Genomic DNA, 11,628 nt, shown 5'->3' with positions numbered 1-11,628 from the left:
AATCAATATGATTTTCTTTTATTCCTCCCTGGCTCTGGGAGGCCAAGTGTCCCTCCCCACCTCATTACGCAGCCCCTCCCGGCCTCGGGCTGAAGGACGTGGGGAGGGAGAGCCATGGAATTCAATCCTGGGGGTTGTTTTCTGGTTAAATCAACCGAAGCTAACATGACAGAGAGGTGAGGGGGGAGAGGATGATTGATGGAGAGACAGGTCGCTGGGGACCGCTGGCAGAGGGTCCTGGGGGGGACAGGATGCGTGTCCAGGCTGTTGGATGCAGGCCTAGCAAGGAGCAGGCAGGCCTGGTGCCCACGGGAGACAGAGCCTCAGCGAGGGGGCCGAGGTCGGCACTGAGACGCGATCCCGGCGTTTCCCTCAGGTGCCCTTGGCCTTTCCTCCCCTGGGCAGGTGGTCCTGCCCTTACACGTGTCACCTCACTCCATCTCCTTCATCTAAGGACTTGGCACCTGAGTGAGGACCCGGAAGATGCCAAGGCCAGGCGGACGCGGGCAGGAAGAGCTTCCTCTCCACGAAGGCCCCGCCCATTCGAAGGAGCCGAGTCCAAGGCCTGGACCCCACGGCCGCTCAGAGCACCTGCTGCCTCCGAGAGTTCCCCCGGGAGGCAGCATCTGGGGGGCCTCCGAGGAGGGCGGCTCCTGGCTCCCACGCTTGCCTGCCATGACCCCAGCTCCCAGGAAAGTCCCCCAAGTCGCTAACTACAGTCCCTTCGGGAACCAGAGCAGCTGCTTCTGCGACACTTAGGGTTTTCACCTTCCCTCTAGTGCCTTACACACTTCCCTGCCCATTTCCTTCCATATTCCCGTAAGCCCGATCAGAGCAGAGCCCCCACTCCCATTCACCAGGGGACAGGAGGTCAGGCGCTTGGCACCGACCCTGGCTCCCGGGTGGCACACTGGGCCTCCTGTTTCTTCCCCAAGACACAGGCAAAGGGCCCAGTGCCCTTGGGGATGCGTCCCCTAACCAAATGCAGCCCTTCGCTCTTGCGAGCATCTCTGATGTGTCCCAGGGCCTGGCCGCGGGGCTGCCTCACCAATGACTGCTGAGCAACTCACCCCAAAAGGACCCAACCGGCTCCCCCCGCTGAAGCCGATCCCACGGCCCCAGCTCACATCAGCCTCGACACATTTTACACCGCCTCAGGGCCCCCAACCTCATTGCCACTGATTTTAGTGGCCCGCTCCAGGCCACCTACATTTTCTCAACACAGTGACACAATCATGGGCACCAAGCGGGGTGAGGCGGAGACCGCAGATGGCGGCCCTTCCCACTCTGGGGCTGGAGCCGGCTCTGGGTGTCCCCCGGGAGTCCGCCCAGAGAGAGGAGTCTCCCCAGGGGGAGGAGGATGGGCCTTGGCTCCCCAGCCACCCCCTAGAGCTTAGTGGCACAGGTTGGGGGCCAACCAGAGGGTGTTCACGTGAGCTTGGGGTCGAAGGTTCCCGTCCTAGTTAGTGACTTTTTCATACATGAGTAGCCAGCGTGAGCCTATGGACACTGTGTGACACTTTGGATCAAGACCTCATCACCCCACGTGGGTCCTCTTAGGCCTCATGTGGGCCCCTGTGACCCTCTAACTTATGACGGGCGGACAGGAGACACAGGGTGGGCTCAGCCCCCCGAGGCCTGATCGAGGGGCTGCACAGGGTGCGGGTCGGGGCTCAGAAATGAGGAGTAGGAAGGAGGAGAGAAAAGGGATCTGGCCCCGGGGGCCTGGCAGGCAGTGGAGGGCAGCAGGGGACGGGCGAGTTCAGGAGGGTCCATTGGCCAGTCCGGTTGTGACAGATGTGACTGAGACCGGACTCGGCGGGGGGAAGAGGGGGAAGGACACCCCTGAAAAGAGGGATAAGGTCCCTGGTGCGACAGAGGAGGACTGGGGAACCTCAGGAGCGGGAGAGGAGGCGGCGGCCGGGCAGGGGGAGGGGAGGCGGCGCGCGGGGGTGGAGCCCGTGGCTGTGGTGTCGGTGCAGACTCTTCAGGTCCCATTAGCAGCAATGGAAGGTGACATGTGGGATCGATACCAATCGAGGCAACAGACTCCCAGTAATGAACCCATTTCACTCACGCTCCCCACCCCCGCTGGCCGCCCCGGACCCCCTCCCCGGAGAGCCTGCTCCCGGAACCGTCCCCGGGGCTGGGGGCCCCCAGCGTGGTGAGGTGGGCCTGGGGGGGAGGGTGGTGATGTCCGGCTCTGTGAGGCTCGGGCCCACCCTGTGCCCCCCGGGGCTGAACTCACGTCCCCAGCCCTGCGCATGTTTCCAAGGCGGAACCAGGGAAGCTCTGGAGTTTGTTGAGCCGCTCACCCCGTGGGCACAGGTGAAGGCGTCTCTGTGCTCCTGGCCCGCCCGTGCCCGCGCGTGGGCGTCTGCGTGTGTGGCTGTCTCGGCCGGCCTGCGTCTGTGCGTCTCCGAGGACCCGGGAAGTGGCCATGTGTCTCCGTAGGCGTCTCCACAGCCGTGCGGTTTCACGCGCGGGTGTTTGCCACGTTTTCTGTCGCCGGTGTGTCCTCGCACGCCTGTCTCTGGGAACGTGGGTGTGTGAGCCCGGGTTCGCGAGTGTGTCCGCGATTCTGTGGGTGTCTGCTCTGGACGTGTGGGTCACGCTTTGTTTTCCGAGCGTCTCTGTGTGTGTGCACCCGTGTGTGTGTGTGTGGCACGTGCACACACGTGCACCCCCCTCTTCGTCTCCTTGTACGAGTGGGCGGGTGCCGCCGCTCTCTAACCCTGCCCCCCAGCTTTGGCCCTTGGGCTGGACCTGAGGCCCAGAGGGGCCTGAGTGGTCTCCCCAGACACGGGAGTTTCAGCACTGGAGCTGACCCAGCCCCACGAAAACCAGGCCAGGGGTTCCTGCTTCGTCCAGGCCTGGACACCAGGAGGCTGGAGTGAAGGGCGGGGCAGGTGCCAGGGAGGGAGAACTGTGGGATGTGGGGGCTTGAAGGGGAAGCTGGAAAGGTCGAGGCGCTTGGCACTTGAACGTTAGAAGAATTAGAAAAATTAGAAAAAAAAAAAAAAAAAAGCCTCCCTCCTCCCCCCCCCCCCCCCCCCCCCGCCCTGCCCCCGCAGCGACTCAGAGATGGGCCGGAACAGGCCTGGTGGCCCCGGGGGGTGGGCATGGGTGGAGTGGGGGTCTCGAGGCTGAGCTGGTTTATAGTGTCTTAGGGTCTCTGAGCTCCCCCGGGGAGGGTCCCAGTCATGGTTTTCACCGTGGAACTTCCGGGTCCCTCCCTCCATGCCTGGCACACAGTGTCTCTGAAGATCCTGTTGACTAACTCTAGCTTTGCACCTTCTTCGGAGGGTGCTAGCTGCCCTCCTCTGGGGGCCCTTTAGTCCCCTGGCTGCTCCTGTCCCCAGCCCCTGTCCCTCCTGTCCCTCCCACTGCTGTCCAGGCCACACAGGGGAGCACGGCCACCAGCAAATCTCATTCCTGCACCAGTCCCTGCTCACACAGGACCGGGCTCCAGCCCAGGGGAGAGATGTCCCCTGCTGTTTGATCTCAACGCAGTGCTTTTCAAATCGCCCTGACATTGGCCCTTTGGCACCTCGAGGTGTTTGGAGGGTTGTGCCAATAACCATGAAGACTTCATTGTCTTCGGAGGTCACGCAGGCTTTCATCTGTCTTATAAACCAAGCTCTCAGTGGAAGTTTTGAAGACGGAGCTCCAATGTTAAGTCTTTGCAGCCTGGTCCACTCCTGACGTTTGCAGGTACTTGTGCAGGAGAACGAACAGGCGACCGCCCCCCGCACCCCTGCTCAGGGGGGCATGTCTGGGGTACAGACTGCTCACCACTCCATCATGTGGACAGGGGTCCCCGCGTGCCAGGAGCCCAGAGGGTGGCCGGACGGAGGACATGGCTGGGGGTGGACACGTCCCCTTGGCCACAGACTCCAGACCCAGGCTCCGGTGGTCCTGCTTGCAAGTTACAATTTCTGTATCTGTATCCATTGCCAGGCTGGTCTGTGACCCGAGCTCTGGAAGATGGTGCTCAAAATGACACTTGTCCAGGACCCTTCACTGCCTGCTCCCCTCTGGGCCTTGTCTTTTTGTCTTTTGTGTGGGTCTTTCTGTCTGGTCCTCAGATGGGTCTGTCTCTTCTGCAGAAGCCAGGAATTGTTGCTTCTCAGATGGGGGGCTCCCTGGGGGAGGGCTGTGAGCACCCTTCCCACGCTCCCCTTCCCCAGGCTGCCTGGGCCCTGGGGGCGGGGCACTGGGCTGGGGTGAGGCTGAGGGGAGCAGGAGTTAGGAAGAGGGGCCCACACAGGGCTGCAGAGAGGGCAGGGCCGATGGGGCGCTACCGCCGTTGAAGAGGCCCCCGAGGAGGCAGCGAGGGGGCAAGACCTGGTGATGCCCAAAGCCTGGCTAAGGAGTAGGGGGTTCCAGGTCGCAGTCGGAGGGCAGCCAGGTGGGGTGACGGGAAGAGGAAACAGAGGTCGAAGCCCATGGATTCTATTTCCCCAGCTCCTTTCTGGACCTTGGAGCTCAGGACAGCCAACCTGCCCACTATCTGGAGCCAGTAGGGGCTTCTGGAGAGCAGACGATTCAGGGGCTAGAGGGGAGCTCCATCCACCCCCCAACAAGCTAACCAAACTTTATATCTATATATCTATATCTATCTATCTATATATAGATATACATATATATTTTCTGTGTTAAGGAGCCCTGTGTCAGGCTGATAGGAAAAACAAGAGGGAGAGAGAAGGGGAAGCCAGGAGAATGCAGAGCTCAAATGAGACCCGAGATAAAGCAATTACCTGATCAATACGGGTGAAATTGAGTAATCTAGCAGATCAATACTGTGGGCAGGAGGCTGGGGCGGGGGGGTCCCCTGCCCTTCCCTGCTGCAGCCCCTGCCCACTCCTTGAAAATTCCTGAGTCTACCTCTGCATCTGGCCCCCCAGAGGATCACCCCCTGCCCCTCCGGCCGGCCCCCACCTGTGCTTAGGCTGCACCCTGGATCCTCCCTTCCCCTCGTTCCCCTCCCCTACCGCCCTCTCCTCCCCTCCCAAGCGGACCCCCTTAGCATCAGTCCTTCTAGGCTGCTGCCCGGGATGCCTCCCTGTCTCTCGCCAACTCCCCCTACTGGGGGCCACGCCCCAGGCCAGCTGGGGAGCCAGTTGCCCGCATCTGTGTCCTGGGGGCATCACTTAGGACTCTCTGAGCACAAGACCCAGGTTTACAGGGACCGAGGCTTCCCCACCGGCCAGACGGGACTGGAGGGAGCTGGGCCTCTGTCTTTGGACCTGACCTGACCTCTCCAGTGCTGAGCGCCACCCAGCACTCCCGGTGCGCCAGGCCCAGGCTGAGCCCCACTCGGAGGTCAGGGCCGGGCCCGGAGGAGCCGGGAGGAGGCCCCCGCTGCTGCTGCTGCTGCTGCTGCGCGTGCGGCTCCAAAGGTGGCTGTGAAGGTGCTGGCAGGGAAGGGCGCCAGTCCATCCGGGGACTGCCCGGGGTCAGAAGGGGCACTCGAGGCTCTGGTTCTTTCCAGAAGGGGCGTGGGGAGAGTGGGAACTCCCCGAGTATTGTGGGAACACCTGAGTTCCTGCCTGCCCGGTCAGTACTGAAAATTCCCCGGGCCAGGAAAGTTGCAGCTTGCTGGGGAAGGCGGTGGCACCGTGGGGGGCGGCCTGCGTCTGCGGGGACCCCACCCAGGGGGAAGCTCTTGGTGGGTAAGGAGCATCTCTATTTGACTTTGAAAGCCCAGGACAGAGCCTGGCATGCGGCAGGCACTCAGGAAAGGCTAGTTGAATGAATACATGCATGGCTACTGTCACCAGGCCACCGTCAGTTCATCATGTCAGCTTGTTTCCCGGGCCAAACCAGGAGTCCCCAGAGAGCGGGGACCTGCTGTTGGCACGCATGGGCCGCCACGTGTTTTGTGGGTGAACTGACTGCGCCGTGTGGCCTGGAGCTTGTTCCAGAAGAGCCCCCTGCATTCTTGATTCCTGATTCCACAAGTCCCCTTAGGGACATCAGGGACCTCTTTGAAGCCACCCCGCTGCCCTCCTTCCAGCTTCTAGGCTCTGTGTGTCACGGCTGAGAGGCGGGGGGTGGGGGGAGCGGTGCACGGACTTCGGAGTCGGAAGTTCAGGCTGAGTCCTGGTTTGGCTCCTCGACGGCAGAGTCGACCTTGGGCAACTCACTTGACTTCCTTGACCTCTGCTTCCTTCGTCTGCAAAATGGGGACAATCAGAAGTACTTTCTGCAGGGGGCAAGTCTGTGGATTTGGACAAGACGGTGGTGGTTATTTTCGACACGGGGGTCGGGCGGAGCCGGACAGAAGGCCAGAGCTTGAATAAGCACGGATGCAGACGCTTTCCAGCCGGGCCGGGAGCAGGACAGTGAACAGACCTCGTTACCTGTGGTGGCACGAATGGAGAGCAACACCTCCGGCCAGTTTCCCCTCCCCTTTCCTTCGGCCAGTTGCCAAGAGGACAAACGTCACACAAAGACGACACATCTCAAAACACCAGGTGAGGCCGGCTGCCCACCCTCTCACCTGTTTATGTCACTTGGAGGGATGGGGGAGGGGAAGCAATTCGTAACGACACACGGAACTTTGGGTCCTGCCCGGCCACCGCTGGACCCCTGGTTCAACGCTGTTCTCTGCCTCTTGGGGGGGGGGGTGGGTCCCTCCACCCTCCTGCCTCCTCCCTACCCCTCTCTGGTGAGGTCCCTGCAGGGCTCCTGGGGCGAGGCCCTGTGCCTCCCTGCTGGTTAGCTCTCTGGGACCAAGGTTGGTTGCAGACCAGCCTTTGGATAGAAGTTGGCTGGGACGGGCACCTGCCAGCCGAGGCGAGGGGCGGCGACGCGGGCCGAGGCCTGGGCTTCTTGTCCGGGCTCAGTCCAGTGTCCGGGCTGCATCCCACCCCGTCGTCTGCCCGGACGCGTCCCCACATCCTGAGGCCTGCGGTCGGAGACCCCGGGGACTGCTCCTCCGGGTCGGCTCATCTGCGCTGGCGAAGGGTTCCATCTTCGACCTTTCTCCCTCCCTGGTCAGCAGGCAGCCCGGCCCCTGGAGCCTGTCTGACCAGAGCCTCCCGGGCTCCAGACTGGCCCGACAGTGGAGAAACACCAAGGCCGGGGTCCCCCCACGACTTCCTTCCGTGTGTTCATTCTTGCCTCAGAGATCCGAGGCAAGTTGGGGATTCGGAGTCCGGAAACCTGTTTAAATGCCTGGGACAGGTCACCCGTGCCGGGTCTCCTTTCTCTCATCTGCAAACCAGGGATCCTCTCGAGGGGCCAAAGGGGGACGAGAAGGCACTCAGCCCTGCAGAGGAGAGGAGCGTGAAGACAGAGCCGCACCTCAATGAGGAGACATCCGGTCTCATTAAAAGAGTGATTTTGAGGGGTGCCTGGCTGGCTCAGTGGGTGCCACTCTTGACCTCGGGGTTGTGAGTTCGAGCCCCACGTTGGGTGTGGAGATGACTTAAAAATAAAATCTTTACAACAAATGATGTTGAGTACTAAGTGCTTTGTGTGCATCATTCGGTCTCCACAAAATAGGGAAACTGAGGCACAGGCAGGTTCTGTAACCTGCCCATGTCCTAGCCAGGAAAACGGCAGGGGGGGGGGGGCGGCTGTGGGGGCAAGGCCAGCGCCAGCTCACCTCCCCTCCTCTGGGGCTCAGCACAGCTGGCCACAGGACCACGACTGGGAGGGGATGCCGGAGGGGGGGCTGTCTACACAGCAGGCCTTCTGGGGATTTTTAGCTGCCTTCTCGCACACCCTTAAAACTTTCTTTCTGTAGGGTCGGGGGCAAGTGAGTGAAGCTGGAATGTGTGAGTCAATCCTGGCCAAAGGGGCGAGAAGGGAAAGACCCCGCTGGGCTATTTAGGGAGCAGCCTAGTGGGAGGGGTCTCGGTTCATTTTCCTCCGGCTCACGTTCCACGTGGGCGTGAGTTTGCAGCACACACGTGTCGGTGCCCCGGGGGGAGGCAGGTTTGCCGGGAGGGGGGCTCAGCTGCAGGGGGAGGAGACAGAGTGTGAAGAGGCAGGGGGAGAGGGAGCCGCAGGGCACAGTGCCTTCCGCACGGGGACTCCTCCGGGCCCGGAAGCTCGTCACAGAGACACCGTATGCCGCCGAGTGCCACTGTCCCCTCGTCCCTTAGCCTGTCCTTGTATCCCAGGCCTGTGTCCCCTCTCCCAGGCGAACACCCATCGTGCGTCTCTTGCTTCCCGTCTGTCCAGCAAACGCTTGTCAAGCATCCTCGGGGTTTGGCAACGTGCCGGCCCCCGGCTTCTCCACCATCCCGTCAGCGGCCAGACCGACGGCACCGGTGGCAGCGCGAGGCCGTGGTTCAGAGGCCGGCACGGGGGCAACGGGACGCCTCGGGGGAGCCAGGGAAGGGCGGCGGCGTGCGAGTGGACTTCTGAGGGATGAGATGTCACCGGCCAGGGGCAGGGGGAGGAAAAGAGGGTGTCCTCGGTCAGCAGGGCCGAGAGGCTGAGCGCACGGGCGGGGCTCGCACGGGGGCCGCACCAGTTAACAGCGCGACTCGGTGTCCCCTCGGCACGATGGGAGCTAGCGGCACCTGCCTCACAGGGTGTTTAAAGGAGCCGACGCCAGGAGGCCCGGCTCGGGCGACTGCTCTGGTTACAACGCAGGCTTTGTGCGGGGCTGCGCGTGGGACAGGGAGGTGACCGGGAGCCCGCCCACCTGAGGGGCTGAGCCCTCCCTTCCCCCTCCCGCCGCCTTGCCCCGCTCACCTCTCTCTCTGCTCGGCATCTAGCAATCCCAGTTCTGTGCACGGAGGCGGCGACACAGGACGGATCGACCGTGTTCTGACCGGCTGCCTGGCTCCCAGCTCCGGGGTCTGCACGCACGCTCATTCCCAGCCTGACCGGGTTGCTTCCGGCCTCGAGCAGCCACCTTCGTCACTGTCCCTTCCCCTGCTCTCCATGGGCAGGGGTGCCAGCAGGCTCGGGGAGGGGGGGGGGCTCTCGAGGCCGGGACTGCCACGCTCGGCGGCCGGCCCCGACTCCTGTTAGACACAGGGTGTGGCCGCGGCCGGCCCGGGAGAACGTGAGACCTCCAGGCCCCTCCTGAGACCTCCTGCGATCCGCCCTGGCTCTGCGGGCCGGCCTCGGCACCTCCTATGTCCGGGCCTTCCCGACCCACAGGACCCTCTCGCGGAAGTAAAACCCAACACCTGGCTGGGCTTCTGCGAACGTGGGGAGCTCGGGGGGGGGGGGGGGGGGCGCGACGAGATTACAGGGCGTGGCACCATCTTTCTCAGGCGGTGTGGCAGGACATTCGACATCCCACGGGCTCCCCTCCTGCCTCCGGATGGTCATCTTCCGCTGGTTTCCCCGGAACCGGAGCCAGCTTGCCGAGGAACCACAAGCTAACAAAACCGCCTTCACGGAGGTACAACCGCAAGCCACGGGGTTCACCCCTTCGCAGCGACCGCCATCCTGCGGGCTTTATCAGATCGTCGTGCGAGTCCCGCCGCCAACTGCAGAGCGCTCCTGTCCCTCTGGGAACGCGCGAGGGGTCACAGTCACGCTGCCCTCCTCGCAGCCGCTCAGCCAGGCTGCGTCTCCAGACTCACCTCTCCCGGACGCTTCGTAGAAACGGAATCGCACAGCACAGCCCGCGGCCTACGGGGCCAGCTTCGCCGTGCACTTCTTCCCTTTTTTTAAAGTCAGCTTTAGGCCCGACGTGGGGCCTGAACTCGCGACCCCGAGATCAAGAACCGGAGGCTCCACCGGCTGAGTCGGCGGGCGCCCCTGCCACAGACTCTCACCGGACCCTCCAAACAATCCCGAGGTCAAAATTCCCCCCACGAACTCGTGTCCCCGGCGTCAGGTGTCCTTCGTCTGGCTGCAGCCGCTGCCGCCGGGGTTTCGACAGCCCCCGAGGCGGTTAAAAGACCTGCCCGTCACCGCGCTGGCACCCCGTGAGGACGCGTGCGGCAGGGAGGGTGAGCGGGCGCGGCTCGGCGAGTTCTCTGCCACGACCGCCCCGGCGCGTCAACACCACCGACACCCCGCAGGCGTTACTTAAAAGTATTTTTTTATTTAACTTTAATTTCTGAGGTAAAATACTTTTTCTCTTTCAACTTCCATAACAAAATACAGAGCTATCAGATACCCCTGGAAAAAATATGTATATTATACATATATTTCTATAACATTACATCATATATATATATATAATATATATGCAAAAATTTGAAGACTTTATAGAAAGAGGAACGTCTAAAAGGCACTGCACGATGGAGGCGGTTACTTACACGTACGCACACATGCACGCTGGTTCTGCTGCAGCCACGCCTAGAAGTCCTCCCCCACGCGTGAGCGCCTCACTCCCAGATCCCTGCCTCGCAATTCTGTAACTCAGAGAATGCTTAGCTATGTCGGAACGAATGAGCCGTGACTCCCCCCACCCCACCGAAACGAGAAAGAGAACTGCTCACGAAAGAATGGGTCAAAAATTTTCTTCTAAGCAAATTTAAAACGTATGTTCCATTACCCTTTACAAAATAAAAAGTACAAACATAATTATGGAATAAATTAAAAAAACCCCCAAAACAAGGGACGAACAGCCAACCGACTACCCGCTTGGTGAGAAGTGATGTACTTCAACTACTTTTTAATGCTTCGCAGGGTCTCTTGGCCCACAGAGGACTAGGGCGCGGCGTCTCCCTGTCGGCTGGCGAGCTGGGTTTAACGCAGTGCAGCTTGAAAACTGGGGTGAAGGGACCTGGTGGGTCGCCTGCTACACACCTAGCCATCCTTTAAAAAAGGAGGAGGAGCTCAGCAGCGCCGGATGCCCTTGGGAGACCACTACTGTTCCCTCTATAGTCAGAAAAGCAAACTGTTTGCATGAACGAGTTCTTGACTGATGAAATCCAAGACGTAGATCTGCAAAGTCCGAAAGGTTTGGCGCAGCAAAACGTGGGGGGAACGGGAGAAACAGGCCCGGTCTCGTCCCCCTTTCCCCGCCTGCTGCGGGACAGGGGTGAAATGCGGCGCAAAGAGCTAGGACTGGCTTTGTGCCGGGCCAGGGAGACGGGTGCCTGCCGGAATGGGTCCCCTGGGGTGAGGAGGCACCTCCCACCCCACTGCCCCGGGAAATGTCGATGACTTCCCGTTCCCGGTCCCCTTCCTGAGCAAGTCTGGCTCTGTAGGAGGGCCCTCCCCGACGCCAGCCCGCGCACAGTGCAGATCAACCAACGATTTACCAGAGGAATGGCAGCCAAAGAAAACAGTAAACACCAAACAATTTCTTAAAGCCAAAAAACATTTCTCATGGAGTTGAACGTTTTTCGAGTGTGTTTTTTCAAGTGTAAAAGCGGTGACTTTTTGTTCACACAGAAGCAGCATCTAGGAATTAATTCTGGCACTTGGGTTCCAGGGGTTTCCAGGTATGCATCACGGATTTTCCTCCCTCTTATTTTAAAGGCCTCGAGTTTCTATTCCTGAGTTCATACCGACACGTGCTGGCCCCCCCCTCTCATGGACAGGGAGGGGGGCCGGCCAGCCACCCTGGTTAGATTGGGCAATGCCACGCAGAGATCCTTCCTCCACCTGCCTGGGCTTGCTTTCTGATCCGAGGTAAGAGGTGCAGAGAAAGAAACGGACAAAAACATAACCAACCCCAAGGAGGCTGAACGG

Source organism: Prionailurus viverrinus, chromosome F1 (assembly GCF_022837055.1).
Source record: "Prionailurus viverrinus isolate Anna chromosome F1, UM_Priviv_1.0, whole genome shotgun sequence".
NCBI lineage: Eukaryota > Metazoa > Chordata > Mammalia > Carnivora > Felidae > Prionailurus > Prionailurus viverrinus.
Note: the sequence above shows the minus strand (reverse complement) of the source record.